A 15941-nucleotide genomic window follows, 5' to 3' on the forward strand; every position below is an offset into this window, starting at 1 on the left:
GAGACCCCCGCTTGTCCTCAGGGTCCATTGTGACATCCTGGGCACCCCCCATTTTCCGCAGGACCCATTGTGACATCCTGGCCACCCCCTTGCTCCCAGGGCCCGTTGTGGCACCATGGGGACACCCCCTTTGTCCCCAGGATCCATTGTGACATCCCAGGACCCCCCTTTGTCCCCAGGGCCATTGTAGCACCATGGGGACCCCCTTTGACCCCAGGGCCCATTGTGGCACCATGGCAACCCCTTTTGTCTCCAGGGCCCATTGTGACATTCTTGGACCCCACTTTGTCCCCAGGGCCTATTGTGACACCATGGGGACCCCTCCTTGTCACTGGGGACCCATTGTGACACCATGGGGACCCCCCCTTGTCCTCAGGACTCATTCTCACATCCTGGACACCCCCCATTGTCCCCAGGGCCCATTGTGACATCCACTGCACCCCCTTGTCCCCAGGGCCCATTCTGACATTCAGGGGACCCCTCTTTGTCCCCAGGGCCCATTGTGACATCCTGGGGACCCCCCCTTGTCCCCAGGGCCCATTGAGACGTCCCAGGACCCCCCACTGTCCCCAGGGCCCATTGTGACATTCAGGGGACCCCCTTTGTCCCCAGGGCCCATTCTTATACCGTGGGGACGCCCTTTGTCCCCAGGGCCCATTGTGACATTCAGGGGACGCTCTTTGTCCACAGGGCCCATTGTGACATCCTGGGGACCCTCCTTGTCCCCAGAGCCCATTGTGACATCCAGGGGACCCCCTTTGTCCCCAGGGCCCATTGTGGCACCATGAGGACCCTCTTTGTCACTGGGGCCCATTGTGACATCCCAGGACCCCCCTTTGTCCCCAGGGCCCATTGTGACATCCTGGGGACCCTCCTTGTCCCCAGAGCCCATTGTGACATCCCAGGACCCCACTTTGTCCCCAGTGCTATTGTGAAATCCTGGGGACCCCTTTTGTCCCCAGGGCCCATTGTGACACCGTGGGGAACCCCTTTGTCACTGGGGGCCATTGTGACATTCCAGGATTTCACTTTGTCCCCAGGGCTCGTTCTGACACCTTGGGGACTCCCATTGTCCCCAGGGCCCATTGTGACATCCTGGGCAACCCCATTGTCCCCAGGGCCCATTGTGACATCCTGGGGACCCCCATTGTCCCCAAGGCCCATTGTGACATTCCAGGACCCCCCATTGTCCCCAGGGCCCATTGTGACATCCTGGGGACCCCCATTGTCCCCAAGGCCCATTGTGACATTCCAGGACCCCCCATTGTCCCCAGGGCCCATTGTGACATCCTGGGGACCCCCTCTTGTCACTGGGGCCCATTGTGACGTCCCAGGACCCCCCATTGTCCCCAGGGCCCATTGTGACATTCAGGGGACCCCTCTTTGTCCCCAGGGGCCATTGTGACGTCTAACGACCCCCCATTGTCCCCAGGGCCCATTGTGACATCCTGGGGATCCCTCCTTGTCCTCAGGGCCCATTGTGACGTCCCAGGACCGCCCATTGTCCCCAGGGCCCATTGTGACATCCTGGGGATCCCTCCTTGTCCTCAGGGCCCATTGTGACGTCCCAGGACCGCCCATTGTCCCCAGGGCCCATTGTGACATCCTCTGCACCCCCATTGTCCCCAGGGCCCATTGTGACATCCTCTGCACCCCCTTGTCCCCAGGGCCCATTGTGACATTCAGGGGACCCCTCTTTGTCCCCAGGGCCCATTGTGACATCCTGGGGATCCCTCAGTGTCCCCAGGGCCCATTGTGACGTCCCAGCACCCCCCATTGTCCCCAGGACCTATTGTGACATTCAGGGGAGCCCCTTTGTCACTGGGGCCCATTGTGACACCATGGAGACCCCCGCTTGTCCTCAGGGTCCATTGTGACATCCTGGGCACCCCCCATTTTCCCCAGGACCCATTGTGACATCCTGGCCACCCCCTTGCTCCCAGGGCCCGTTGTGGCACCATGGGGATACCCCCTTTGTCCCCAAGGCCCATTGTGACATCCCAGGACCCCACTTGTCCCCAGGACCCCTTGTGACAATATAGGGACCCCCCCTTGTGCCCAGTGACCATTGTGACACCGTGGGTACCACCCTTGTCCGCACGGCCCATTGTGACATCCTAGGGACACCCCCTTGTCTCCAGGGCCCATTGTGACATCCTGGGAATCCCTCCTTGTCCCCAGGGCCCATTTTGACATTCAGGGGACCCCCCATTGTCCCCAGGGCCCATTGTGACATTCAGGGGACCCCTCTTTGTCCCCAGGACCCATTGTGACATCCTGGGGATCCCTCGTTGTCCCCAGGGCCCATTGTGACGTCCCAGGACCCCCCATTGTCCCCAGGACCTATTGTGACATTCAGGGGAGCCCCTTTGTCACTGGGGCCCATTGTGACACCATGGAGACCCCCGCTTGTCCTCAGGGTCCATTGTGACATCCTGGGCACCCCCCATTTTCCGCAGGACCCATTGTGACATCCTGGCCACCCCCTTGCTCCCAGGGCCCGTTGTGGCACCATGGGGACACCCCCTTTGTCCCCAGGACCCATTGTGACATCCTGGCCACCCCCTTGCTCCCAGGGCCCGTTGTGGCACCATGGGGATACCCCCTTTGTCCCCAGGGCCCATTGTGACATCCCAGGACCCCCCTTTGTCCCCAGGGTCATTGTGAAATCCTGGGGACCCCTTTTGTCCCCAGGGCCCATTGTGGCACCATGGGGAACCCCTTTGTCACTGGGGGCCATTGTGACATTCCAGGATTCCACTTTGTCCCCAGGGCTCGTTCTGACACCTTGGGGACTCCCATTGTCCCCAGGGCCCATTGTGACATCCCAGGACCCCACTTTGTCCCCAGGGCTTATTGTGACATCTGGGGGACGCCCTTGTCCCCAGGACCCATCGTGGCACCGTGGGGACCCTCCTTGTCACTTGGGCCCATTGTGACGTCCCAGAACCCGCCATTGTCCCCAGGGCCCATTGTGACATCCTGCGGACCCCCCGTTGTCCCCAGGGCCCATTGTGACATTCAGGGGACCCACCATTGTCCTCAGGGCCCATTGTGACGTCCCAGGACCCCCCATTGTCCCCAGGGCCCATTGTGACATCCTCAGCACCCCCTTGTCCCCAGGGCCCATTGTGACATTCAGGGGACCCCTCTTTTTCCCCAGGGCCCATTGTGACATCCTGGGGACCCCCCTTGTCCCCAGGGCCCATTGTGACGTCCCAGAACCCGCCATTGTCCCCAGGGCCCATTGTGACATTCAGGGGACCCCCTTTGTCCCCAGGGCCCATTCTGATACCGTGGGGACCCCCTTTGTCCCCAGGGCCCATTGTGACATTCAGGGGACGCTCTTTGTCCACAGGGCCCATTGTGACATCCTGGGGACCCTCCTTGTCCCCAGAGCCCATTGTGACATCCAGGGGACCCCCTTTGTCCCCAGGGCTCATTGTGGCACCATGAGGACCCTCTTTGTCACTGGGGCCCATTGTGACATCCCAGGACCCCCCTTTGTCCCCAGGGCCCATTGTGACATCCTGGGGACCCTCCTTGTCCCCAGAGCCCATTGTGACATCCCAGGACCCCATTTTGTCCCCAGGGCTTATTGTGACACCATGGGGATCTCCCTTGTCCCCAGGGCCCATTGTGACATCCCATGATCCCCCTTTGTCCCCAGGGCTTATTGTGAAATCCTGGGGACCCCTTTTGTCCCCAGGGCCCATTGTGACACCGTGGGGAACCCCTTTGTCACTGGGGGCCATTGTGACATTCCAGGATTTCACTTTGTCCCCAGGGCTCGTTCTGACACCTTGGGGACTCCCATTGTCCCCAGGGCCCATTGTGACATCCTGGGCAACCCCATTGTCCCCAGGGCCCATTGTGACATCCTGGGGACCCCCATTGTCCCCAAGGCCCATTGTGACATTCCAGGACCCCCCATTGTCCCCAGGGCCCATTGTGACATCCTGGGGACCCCTCTTGTCACTGGGGCCCATTGTGACGTCCCAGGACCCCCCATTGTCCCCAGGGCCCATTGTGACATTCAGGGGACCCCTCTTTGTCCCCAGGGGCCATTGTGACGTCTAACGACCCCCCATTGTCCCCAGGGCCCATTGTGACATCCTGGGGATCCCTCCTTGTCCTCAGGGCCCATTGTGACGTCCCAGGACCGCCCATTGTCCCCAGGGCCCATTGTGACATCCTGGGGATCCCTCCTTGTCCTCAGGGCCCATTGTGACACTATGGGGACCCCCCCTTGTGCCCAGGGACCATAGTGACACCGTGGGTACCACCCTTGTCTGCAGGGCTCATTGTGACATCCCAGGACCCCCCATTGTCCCCAGGGCCCATTGTGACATTCAGGGGACCCCCTTTGTCCCCAGAGCCCATTGTGACATCCTGGGGACCCCCTTTGTCCCCAGGGCCCATTGTGGCACCATAGGGACCCCCTTTGTCACTGGGGCCCATTGTGACATCCCAGGACCCCCCCTGGTCCCCAGGCCCCATTGTGACATCCTGGGGACCCCCTTTGTCCCAGGACTTCATTGTGACATCCTGGGGTCCCCCCTTGTCCTCAGGGTCCATTGTGACAGCCCAGGACCTTACATTGTCCCCAGGGCCCATTGTGTTATCTGGGGGAACCCCTTGTTCCCAAGGCCCATTGTGACATCCTGGGGACCCACCCTTGTCCCCAGGGCCCATTGTGACATCCCAGGACCCCCCATTGTCCCCAGGGCCCATTGTGACATCCTCGGCACCCCCTTGTCCCCAGGGCCCATTGTGACATTCAGGGGACCCCTCTTTGTCCCCAGGGCCCATTGTGACATCCTGGGGATCCCTCCTTGACCCCAGGGCCCATTGTGACGTCCCAGGACCCCCCATTGTCCCCAGGACCTGTTGTGACATCCTGGCCACCCCCTTGCTCCCAGGGCCCGTTGTGGCACCATGGGGACACCCCCTTTGTCCCCAGAGCCCATTGTGACATCCTGGGGACCCCCTTTGTCCCCAGGGCCCATTGTGGCACCATGAGGACCCTCTTTGTCACTGGGGCCCATTGTGACATCCCAGGACCCCCCTTTGTCCCCAGGGCCCATTGTGACATCCTGGGGACCCTCCTTGTCCCCAGAGCCCATTGTGACATCCCAGGACCCCACTTTGTCCCCAGGGCTTATTGTGACACCATGGGGATCTCCCTTGTCCCCAGGGCCCATTGTGACATCCCATGACCCCCCTTTGTCCCCAGTGCTATTGTGAAATCCTGGCGACCCCTTTTGTCCCCAGGGCCCATTGTGACACCATGGGGAACCCCTTTGTCACTGGGGGCCATTGTGACATTCCAGGATTTCACTTTGTCCCCAGGGCTCGTTCTGACACCTTGGGGACTCCCATTGTCCCCAGGGCCCATTGTGACATCCTGGGCAACCCCATTGTCCCCAGGGCCCATTGTGACATCCTGGGGACCCCCATTGTCCCCAAGGCCCATTGTGACATTCCAGGACCCCCCATTGTCCCCAGGGCCCATTGTGACATCCACTGCACCCCCTTGTCCCCAGGGCCCATTGTGACATTCAGGGGACCCCTCTTTGTCCCCAGGGCCCATTGTGACATCCTGGGGACCCCCGTTGTCACTGGGGCCCATTGTGACGTCCCAGGACCCCCCATTGTCCCCAGGGCCCATTGTGACATCCTGGGGATCCCTCCTTGTCCCCAGGGCCCATTGTGACGTCTTAGGACCCCCCATTGTCCCCAGGGCCCATTGCGACATTCAGGGGACCCCCCCTTGTCCCCAGGGCCCATTGTGACATCCTGGGGATCCCTCCTTGTCCCCAGGGCCTATTGTGATGTCCCAGGACCCCCCATTGTCCTCCGGACCCATTGTAACATTCAGGGAACCCCTTTGTCACTGGGGCCCATTGTGACATCCCAGGACCGCCCATTGTCCCCAGGGCCCATTGTGACATACAGGGGACCCCCTTTGTCCCCAGGGCCCATTGTGACATCGCAGGACCCACCCTGGTCCCCAGGGCCCATTGTGACATCCTGGGCACCCCTTTTGTCCCCACGGCCCATTGTGGCACCATGGGGACCCCCTTTGTCACTGGGGCCCATTGTGACATCCCAGGACCCCACTTTGTCCCCAGGGCTGATTGTGACGTCCCAGGGCCCCTCTGTGTCCCCAGGGCCCATTGTGACACTTTAGGGACCCCTCTTTGTCCCCAGGGCCCATTGTGACATCCTGGAGACCCCCCCTTGTCCACAGGGCCCATTGTGACGTCCCAGGACCCCCCTCTGTTCCCAGGGCTCATTGTGACTTTCAGGGGATCCCCCCTTGTCCCCAGGGCTGATTGTGACGTCCTAGGGCCCCTCTGTGTCCCCAAGGCCCATTGTGACGTCCCAGGACCCCCATTGTCCCCAGGGCCCATTGTGACATCCTCGGCACCCCCTTGTCCCCAGGGCCCATTGTGACATTCAGGGGACCCCTCTTTGTCCCCAGGGCCCATTGTGACATCCTGGGGACCCCCTCTTGTCCCCAGGGCCCATTGTGACGTCCCAGGACCCCCCATTGTCGCCAGGGCCCATTGTGACATCCTGGGGATCCCCCCTTGTCACCAGGGCCCATTGTGACATTCAGGGGACCCCCCTTTGTCTCCAGGACATATTGTGAGACCGTGGGGACCTCATTAGTCCCCAGGGCCCATTGTGACATCCTAGGGATCCCCTCTTGTCCCCAGGGCCCATTGTGACGTCCCAGGACCCCCCATTGTCCCCAGGGCCCATTGTGACCTCCTCGGCACCCCCTTGTCCCTAGGGCCCATTGTGACATTCACGGGACCCCCCATTGTCCCCAGGGCCCATTCTGATATGGTGGGGACCGCCTTTGTCTCCAGGGCCCATTGTGACATCCTGGGGACCCTCCTTGTCCCCAGAGCCCATTGTGACATCCAGGGGAACCCCCTTGTCCCCAGGGCCCATTGTGGCACCATGGGGACCCCCTTTGTCACTGGGGCCCATTGTGACATCCCAGAAACCCCCTTTGTCCCCAGGGCCCATTGTGACATCCTGGGGACCCCCATTGTCCCTAGGGCCCATTGTGACATTACAGGACCCCCCATTGTCCCCAGGGCCCATTGTGACATCCACTGCACCCCCTTGTCCCCAGGGCCCATTGTGACATTCAGGGGACCCACCATTGTCCCCAGGGCCCATTGTGACATCCTGGGGACCCCCCCTTGTCACTCGGGCCCATTGTGACGTCCCAGGACCCCCCATTGTCCCCAGGGCCCATTGTGACATTCAGGGCACCCCCTTGTCCCAAGGGCCCATTGTGACATTCAGGGGACCCCTCTTTGTCCCCAGGGCCCATTGTGACATCCTGGGGACCCCCCCTTGTCACTCGGGCCCATTGTGATGTCCCAGGACCCCCCATTGTCCCCAGGGCCCATTGTGACATTCAGGGCACCCCCTTGTCCCCAGGGCCCATTGTGACATTCCAGGGACGCCTCTTTGTACCCAGGGCACACTGTGACATCCTGGGGACCCCCCCTTATCCCCAGGGCCCATTGTGACATCCCAGGACCCCCCATAGTCCCCAGGGCCCATTGTGACATCCTGGGGATCGCTCCTTGTCCCCAGGGCCCATTTTGACGTCCTAGGACCCCCCATTGTCCCCAGGACCCATTGTGACATTCAGGGGGACCCCCTTTGTCTCTGGGGCCCATTGTGACATCCCAGGACCCCACATTGTCCCCAGGGCCCATTGTGACATCCTGGGCACCCCCTTGCTCCCAGGGCCCATTGTGGCACCATGGGGATACCCCCTTGTCACCAGGGCCCATTGTGACATTCTAGGACCCCACTTTGTCCCCAGGGCCTATTGTGACACCATGGGGACCCCTCCTTGTCCTCAGGACTCATTCTCACATCCTGGGTACCCCCCATTGTCCCCAGGGCCCATTGTGACATCGTGGGGACCCCACTTGTCCCCAGGGTCCATTGTGACACTATGGGGACCCCCCCTTGTGCCCAGGGCCCATAGTGACACCGTGGGTACCACCCTTGTCTGCAGGGCTCATTGTGACATCCCAGGACCCCCCATTGTCCCCAGGGCCCATTGTGACATTCAGGGGACCCCCTTTGTCCCCAGAGCCCATTGTGACATGCTGGGGACGCTCTTTGTCCCCAGGGCCCATTGTGACATCCTGGGGACCCCCTTTGTCCCCAGGGCCCATTGTGGCACCATAGGGACCCCCTTTGTCCCAGGACTTCATTGTGACATCCTGGGGACCCCCCTTGTCCTCAGGGTCCATTGTGACAGCCCAGGACCTTACATTGTCCCCAGGGCCCATTGTGTTATCTGGGGGAACCCCTTGTTCCCAAGGCCCATTGTGACATCCCAGGACCCCCCCTGGTCCCCAGGCCCCATTGTGACATCCTGGGGACCCCCTTTGTCCCAGGACTTCATTGTGACATCCTGGGGACCCCCCTTGTCCTCAGGGTCCATTGTGACAGCCCAGGACCTTACATTGTCCCCAGGGCCCATTGTGTTATCTGGGGGAACCCCTTGTTCCCAAGGCCCATTGTGACATCCCAGGACCCCCCCTGGTCCCCAGGCCCCATTGTGACATCCTGGGGACCCCCTTTGTCCCAGGACTTCATTGTGACATCCTGGGGACCCCCCTTGTCCTCAGGGTCCATTGTGACAGCCCAGGACCTTACATTGTCCCCAGGGCCCATTGTGTTATCTGGGGGAACCCCTTGTTCCCAAGGCCCATTGTGACATCCTGGGGACCCACCCTTGTCCCCAGGGCCCATTGTGACATCCCAGGAGCCCCCATTGTCCCCAGGGCCCATTGTGACATCCTCGGCACCCCCTTGTCCCCAGGGCCCATTGTGACATTCAGGGGACCCCTCTTTGTCCCCAGGGCCCATTGTGACATCCTGGGGATCCCTCCTTGACCCCAGGGCCCATTGTGACGTCCCAGGACCTCCCATTGTCCCCAGGACCTATTGTGACATCCTGGCCACCCCCTTGCTCCCAGGGCCCATTGTGGCACCATGGGGACACCCCCTTGTCCCCGGTGCCCATTGTGACATCCCAGGACCCCCCTTTGTCCCCAGGAGCCATTGTAGCACCATGGGGACCACTTTTGTCCCCAGGGCCCATTGTGACATTCTAGGACCCCACTTTGTCCCCAGGGCCTATTGTGACACCATGGGGACCCCTCCTTGTCCTCAGGACTCATTCTCACTTCCTGGGCACCCGCCATTGTCCCCAGGGCCCATTGTGACATCCTGGGGAACCTCATTTTCCTCAGGGTCCATTGTGACATCCTGGGCACCCCCCATTTTCCGCAGGACCCATTGTGACATCCTGGCCACCCCCTTGCTCCCAGGGCCCGTTGTGGCACCATGGGGACACCCCCTTTGACCCCAGGGCCCATTGTGGCACCATGGCAACCCCTTTTGTCCCCAGGGCCCATTGTGACATTCTTGGACCCCACTTTGTCCCCAGGGCCTATTGTGACACCATGGGGACACCTCCTTGTCACTGCGGACCCATTGTGACACCATGGGGACCCCCCCTTGTCCTCAGGACTCATTCTCACATCCTGGACACCCCCCATTGTCCCCAGGGCCCATTGTGACATCCACTGCACCCCCTTGTCCCCAGGGCCCATTCTGACATTCAGGGGACCCCTCTTTGTCCCCAGGGCCCATTGTGACATCCTGGGGACCCCCTTGTCCCCAGTGCCTATTGTGAAATCCTGGGCACCCCCTTTGTCCCCAGGGCTCATTGTGACATTCCAGGACACCCCTTGTCCCCATGGCCCATTGTGAAATCCTGGGGACCTCCTTTGTCCCCAGGGCCCATTGTGACGTCCCAGGACCCCCCTTTGTCCCCAGGGCCCATTGTGACAGGGTGGGGACTCCCTTTGTCCCCAGGGGCCATTGTGACGTCCCAGGACCCCCCATTGTCCCCAGGGTGCATTGTGACACCGTGGGGACCGCCTTTGTCCCCAGAGCCCATTGTGACATCCTGGGGAGCCCCCTTTGTCCCCAGGGCCCATTGTGACATTTCTGGACCCCCCACTGTCTCCAGGGCCCATTGTGAACATCCTGGGGACCCCTCTTTGTCCCCAGGGCCCATTGTGACATCCTGGGCTGCCCCGTATGTCACCAGGGCCCATTTTGACACCGTGGGGACCCCCTGTTGTCCTCACGGCCCATTGTGACATCCCAGGACCCCCAATTGTCCCCAGGGCCCATTGTGACACCATGGGGAACCCTCTTGTCACTGGGGACGCATTGTGACACAATGGGGACCCAACCTTTGTCTCAAGTGCCCATTGTGACATCCTGGGGACCCCCTTTATCCCCAGGACCCATTGTGACGTCCCAGGACCCCGTTTGTCCCCAGGGCCCATTGTGACATCCCAGGGCCCCACTTTGTCCCCAGGGCCCATTGTTACAGGGTGGGACCCCCCTTGTCCCCAGGGCCCATTGTGACATCCTGGTGACTCCCTTTGTCCCCAGGGCCCATTGTGGCACCATGGGGACCCTCTTTGTCACTGGGGCCCATTGTGACATCCCAGGACCCCACTTTGTCTTAGAAGGTCACTGATCGGACTACTGGTACATCCTGACTCTGCTTTCTCAATAAACATTGAAGAACACCTGGGGTTTGTTTGCTCCAAGGGAAAACTTCCCTGCCACGGTTCCTGGTTCCCGGTCCTGTTTCCCGGTCCGGTTTGGCTTCGCTGTCAGAACAGCTGCTGCCTCCACAGCCGCGCTCAAAGTCCCCGTTGTGACACCGGGATGGCGGGAGAAGGGGGGTGGCGGGGGCGGCAGCGGCGGCGATTGGGGGGGGGCAGTCGGGGCTGGGCGGACAAGCGGCGGCTGCTGCGGCTCCTCAGGCAGCGACAGCAGCAGCGATCGGGGGGACGTGGGGGGCGGACAAGCGGCGGCTGCTGCGGCTCCTCAGGCAGCGACAGCAGCAGCGATCGGGGGGACGTGGGGGGCGGACAAGCGGCGGCTGCTGCGGCTCCTCAGGCAGCGACAGCAGCAGCGATCGGGGGGACGTGGGGGGCGGACAAGCGGCGGCTGCTGCGGCTCCTCAGGCAGCGACAGCAGCAGCGATCGGGGGGACGTGGGGGGCGGACAAGCGGCGGCTGCTGCGGCTCCTCAGGCAGCGACAGCAGCAGTGATCGGGGGGACGTGGGGGGCGGACAAGCGGCGGCTCCTCCGGCCGCGGCCAGGACGTGGCTTCGCCGGCACCGGGGCCCGAGACCGCGCGCTGTGGGGCTGCGGGGCGGCTGTGGGGCCGGGGGTCTCCGGGGGTCCCGCAGCGGCCGCTGTGGGGCGGGATGGGGCGGCTGTGGAATTACCTGTGGGGCACTCATGGGGCTGCTGTAGGGGTCTTAAGAGGCATGTCTGGAGCACTTACGGGGCGACTATGGGGCAGGTGCTGGGCTACTACAGCGGGACCTGTGGGGCACCCAGGTATGTGCACCCAGCACCGCGTGCACGCACACGCAGCTACACACTGATGTGTAAGCAAACACGTGGCCACACACACGCACACTTCCACAAGCGTGCCCAGTCCCATCTATTGACAGAAAGACGTACGTGAAATGTACTGACATGCTGGAGGGTAAACACGTGCGTGGATGTTTGGCACACTGCACACACGCACACGTCTGAACGATGATGCTCCAGCTTTAGCACAAATGGAGCTGACATCAAGGCACTCGCATGTGGACAGACCAACGTTTATAGGCACTAAGGCTTTCGCGCACAGGTTCGTCCAAGAACAGGCACATACCTGCAGGCACCTCCGAATGTGTGTTCTGTGCATTCTCTTAAGGGACGCTAGATGGCAGCAAAGACCATGAAATTATTAACCTCAGTCTAACCCTAGGTTTATGACATTTTTTCTTACTATAGATGCGTTTGATGCTAAAAATTCCCCCAAATTGTAATGAATATGCGATAATTGTGTGAATACAAGCATCGCAAGAGCATCCAGTTTTTGGAGCACTTATGGAACATGATAAAGCCAGGCAGAGCCTGACAAAGCGCGACAGAGCCCAACAGGGCTTGACAGAGCCTGATAGAACTCAACAGGGGCCGACAAATCCCGACAGCGCCTGACAGCGAACAGTGGAGTCTGGCAGGGCCTGACAGAGGCTGTCACAGCACGACAGAGCCAGAGGAGCCTGACAGAGCCCAGCAAACCCGACAGGAATAGACAAGGCCTGGGTGCACAGACCTGGGTGCGTGTGGAAAGGTTTCTGCCTGTTTTCCAGTGAGGAATGGTGTGTGTGCACGTGGACAAACAGAAGGCGAAGCAGCTCGGTTCCAACACTGAAGAAGGCTGTACAGTCACGTAGACACGGGGGCTGCTCCGCTCCTGCTCTCCTGCTCTCTTGCAGGACACAGAGGCCTCAGAGCCCTGTTCAGTTCAGTTCGGTTCCATACAATGTTCACTGACTGCAAGAAAATCCCTCAAATCCCCCACAATGTGGGGCTCAAAAGGGAGTCCCCCTGAAAAGAGGGGGTCACAGTCCAAAAATGCCTGAAAATTCCTGGGGGAGGATAAAACTTATTAAACCCTGTAAATATGAGCGTGAGAATTTCAAACAGAGAGAAGTCTGTCGTTTGTATTTATATATTGCAGAATGGTATTCATGTAGATATAAAATGATTTTAAAATAAAACCCCTTTTCTACTCTGTTATATAAAGGATTTGAGAATGTAAAAAATTTCTGTTGATGGTTTTAAGAATACAAACATCTTATCTATTTGTAGATTAAAAAGTGAAGGACTTGAAAAAGAAGAAAATATCTAGATAGGAACTTAAAATAGAAAAAAGTGTGAGTAGGCAGAGCTCTGTATAATTACTACGTGTTACATAGTCTAAATAGGTAATAAATATCATCTATATATATCCACTCACATCCGTATACATACCTTTAATTTATTAATAAATGTAAATCGATATCCCAGTCTAAATATATATAATTGTAAATATGTCAAAATCTGTACATTTGAAAAGATACCTGAGTGTTAAAATGGAAGTTTAAATGTATTTAAGTGTAAATAGACACTGGATCAGAGCGCAGCGCGGGGCAAACGGGGACGGGTGATGATAGGCGGAGAGAATGGAAATTGACGTGCTTAGCTGGCCAATCAGATTGCGGAGAGGGAAGAGAAGGGGCGGGCCGCGGGGGAAGGGTTGTCTCGAGGGCTTCCCAATGCGCATGCGCAGAAATGGGCGCTGCGAGGTGCACGGGGCGCTCTCGGCGGCCACGTGCGCGCACCGTTGGAGCCCGGAGCGGACTCGCTGCGCCGCTGTTTCTGCGAGGCCCCGGGGAGTGCCCGGCCCGGCCCCGCCCGGCCCGCTCCGCTCCGTCTCAGAGCCGCCTGGAGAGCCGGGTCCCGCAGCCCCTTCTCGGCTCCACCTCTTCCCGAGCTAAGCCACGCCCCCTTGGGGCCGTGCCATGTTGACCGCACCCTCTCCCTACCCCAAGAGGCTCCTCCCATGGGGGCGTGCCCCAGAGAATGCCCGCCCCCAGACCAACTCCCATGGGGCATGACACAGAGGCTCCGCCCCCCAGAGGGGCTCCCCGTGGGCGTGCCCTCTCAGTACCCGCCCCTCGGCACTGACCCCACCCCATGTAGGCGGGGCCACACCCAGCTACCCCCTCCCATCTGTGACCCATAACCAACCCCATAGCAGCCCTATGGCTGCCCCACAGGTCCCGCTGTAGTAGCCCAGCACCTGCCCCATAGTCGCCCCATAAGTGCTCCAGACATGCCTCTTTAGAGCCCCTACAGCAGCCCCATGAGTGCCCCACAGGTAATTCCACAGCCGCCCCATCCCGCCCCACAGCGGCCGCTGCGGGACCCCCGGAGCCCCCCGGCCCCACAGCCGCCCCGCAGCCCCACAGCGCGCGGTCTCGGGCCCCGGTGCCGGCGAAGCCACGTCCTGGCCGCGGCCGGAGGAGCCGCCGCTTGTCCGCCCCCCACGTCCCCCCGATCGCTGCTGCTGTCGCTGCCTGAGGAGCCGCAGCAGCCGCCGCTTGTCCGCCCCCCACGTCCCCCCGATCGCTGCTGCTGTCGCTGCCTGAGGAGCCGCAGCAGCCGCCGCTTGTCCGCCCCCCACGTCCCCCCGATCGCTGCTGCTGTCGCTGCCTGAGGAGCCGCAGCAGCCGCCGCTTGTCCGCCCAGCCCCGACTGCCCCCCCCCAATCGCCGCCGCTGCCGCCCCCGCCACCCCCCTTCTCCCGCCATCCCGGTGTCACAACGGGGACTTTGAGCGCGGCTGTGGAGGCAGCAGCTGTTCTGACAGCGAAGCCAAACCGGACCGGGAAACAGGACCGGGAACCAGGAACCGTGGCAGGGAAGTTTTCCCTTGGAGCAAACAAACCCCAGGTGTTCTTCAATGTTTATTGAGAAAGCAGAGTCAGGATGTACCAGTAGTCCGATCAGTGACCTTCTAAGACAAAGTGGGGTCCTGGGATGTCACAATGGCCCCAGTGACAAAGAGGGTCCCCATGGTGCCACAATGGGCCCTGGGGACAAAGGGAGTCACCAGGATGTCACAATGGGCCCCGGGGACAAGGGGGGTCCCACCCTGTAACAATGGGCCCTGGGGACAAACGGGGCCCTGGGACGTCACAATGGGTCCTGGGGATAAAGGGGGTCCCCAGGATGTCACAATGGGCACTTGAGACAAAGGTGGGGTCCCCATTGTGTCACAATGCGTCCCCAGTGACAAGAGGGTTCCCCATGATGTCACAATGGGCCCTGGGGACAATTGGGGGTCCTGGGATGTCACAATGGGCCCTGAGGACAACAGGGGGTCCCCACGGTGTCAAAATGGGCCCTGGTGACATACGGGGCAGCCCAGGATGTCACAATGGGCCCTGGGGACAAAGAGGGGTCCCCAGGATGTTCACAATGGGCCCTGGAGACAGTGGGGGGTCCAGAAATGTCACAATGGGCCCTGGGGACAAAGGGGGCTCCCCAGGATGTCACAATGGGCTCTGGGGACAGAGGGGGTCCCCACGGTGTCACAATGCACCCTGGGGACAATGGGGGGTCCTGGGACGTCACAATGGGCCCTGGGGACACAGGGGTCCCAAGGATGTGATAATGGGCTCTGGGGACAAGTGGGGTCCCCAGGATGTCACAATGGGCACTGGGGAGAAAGGGGTGGTCCCCATGGTGTCACAATGGGCCCTGGGGACAAAGGGAGGTCCTAGGACGTCACAGTGGGCCCTGGGGACAAAGTGGGGTCCCCTGAATGTCACATAGGGACCTGCAGACAATGGGGGATCCTGGGACGTCACAATGGGCCCAGGGGACAAGTGGGGGTCCCCAGGATGTCACAATGGGCCCTGGGGACAAAGAGGGCTCTCCTGAATGTCAAAATGGGCCCTGGGGACAAGGGGGGACCCCAGGATGCAACAACGGGCCCTGGGGACAAAGAGGGGTCCCCTGAATGTCACAAAGGGCCCTGGGGACAAGGGGGTGTCCTGGGATGTCACAATGGACCCTGGGGACAAATAGCAGTTCCCTGAATATCACAATGGGCCCTGGAGACAAGGGGTGTCCTGGGATGTCACAATGGGCCCCAGTGACAAAGGGCGTCCCTATGGTGCCAAAATGGGCCCTGGGGACAAAGGGGGTCCCCAGGAAGTCACAATGGGCCCTGGGGAAAAAGGGGGGTCCTGGGATGTCACAATGGGACCTGGGACAACGGGGGGTCCCCAGGATGTCACAATGAGCCCTGGGGACAAGCAGGGTACCCACGGTGTCACAATGGGCCCTGGGGACAAAGGGGGGTCCTGAGGATGTCACAATGGGCCCTGGAGACAGAGGGGCTCCCCATGGTGCCACAATGGGCCCTGAGGAAAAAGCGGGGTCGCCAGGATGTCACAATGG

General features: G+C 60.8%; 2 long non-coding RNA genes across 3 annotated transcripts in view; one reads left to right on the forward strand and one right to left on the reverse strand.

Annotated features, from left to right (window-relative positions):
- Positions 1–12073, forward strand: part of LOC139826093 (uncharacterized) — a 370736-nt gene extending 358663 nt beyond the window's left edge. For both annotated transcript variants that reach the window (XR_011736161.1, XR_011736162.1), the window contains exon 4: positions 11938–12073. This is a non-coding gene — a long non-coding RNA (uncharacterized lncRNA). The remainder of the gene's footprint in view (positions 1–11937) is intronic.
- Positions 1–15941, reverse strand: part of LOC139826090 (uncharacterized) — a 567662-nt gene that overhangs the window by 543456 nt on the left and 8265 nt on the right. The window lies entirely within an intron of this gene.

This window comes from Patagioenas fasciata, chromosome 34 (assembly GCF_037038585.1).
Source record: "Patagioenas fasciata isolate bPatFas1 chromosome 34, bPatFas1.hap1, whole genome shotgun sequence".
In the NCBI taxonomy this organism is placed as follows: Eukaryota; Metazoa; Chordata; class Aves; order Columbiformes; family Columbidae; genus Patagioenas; species Patagioenas fasciata.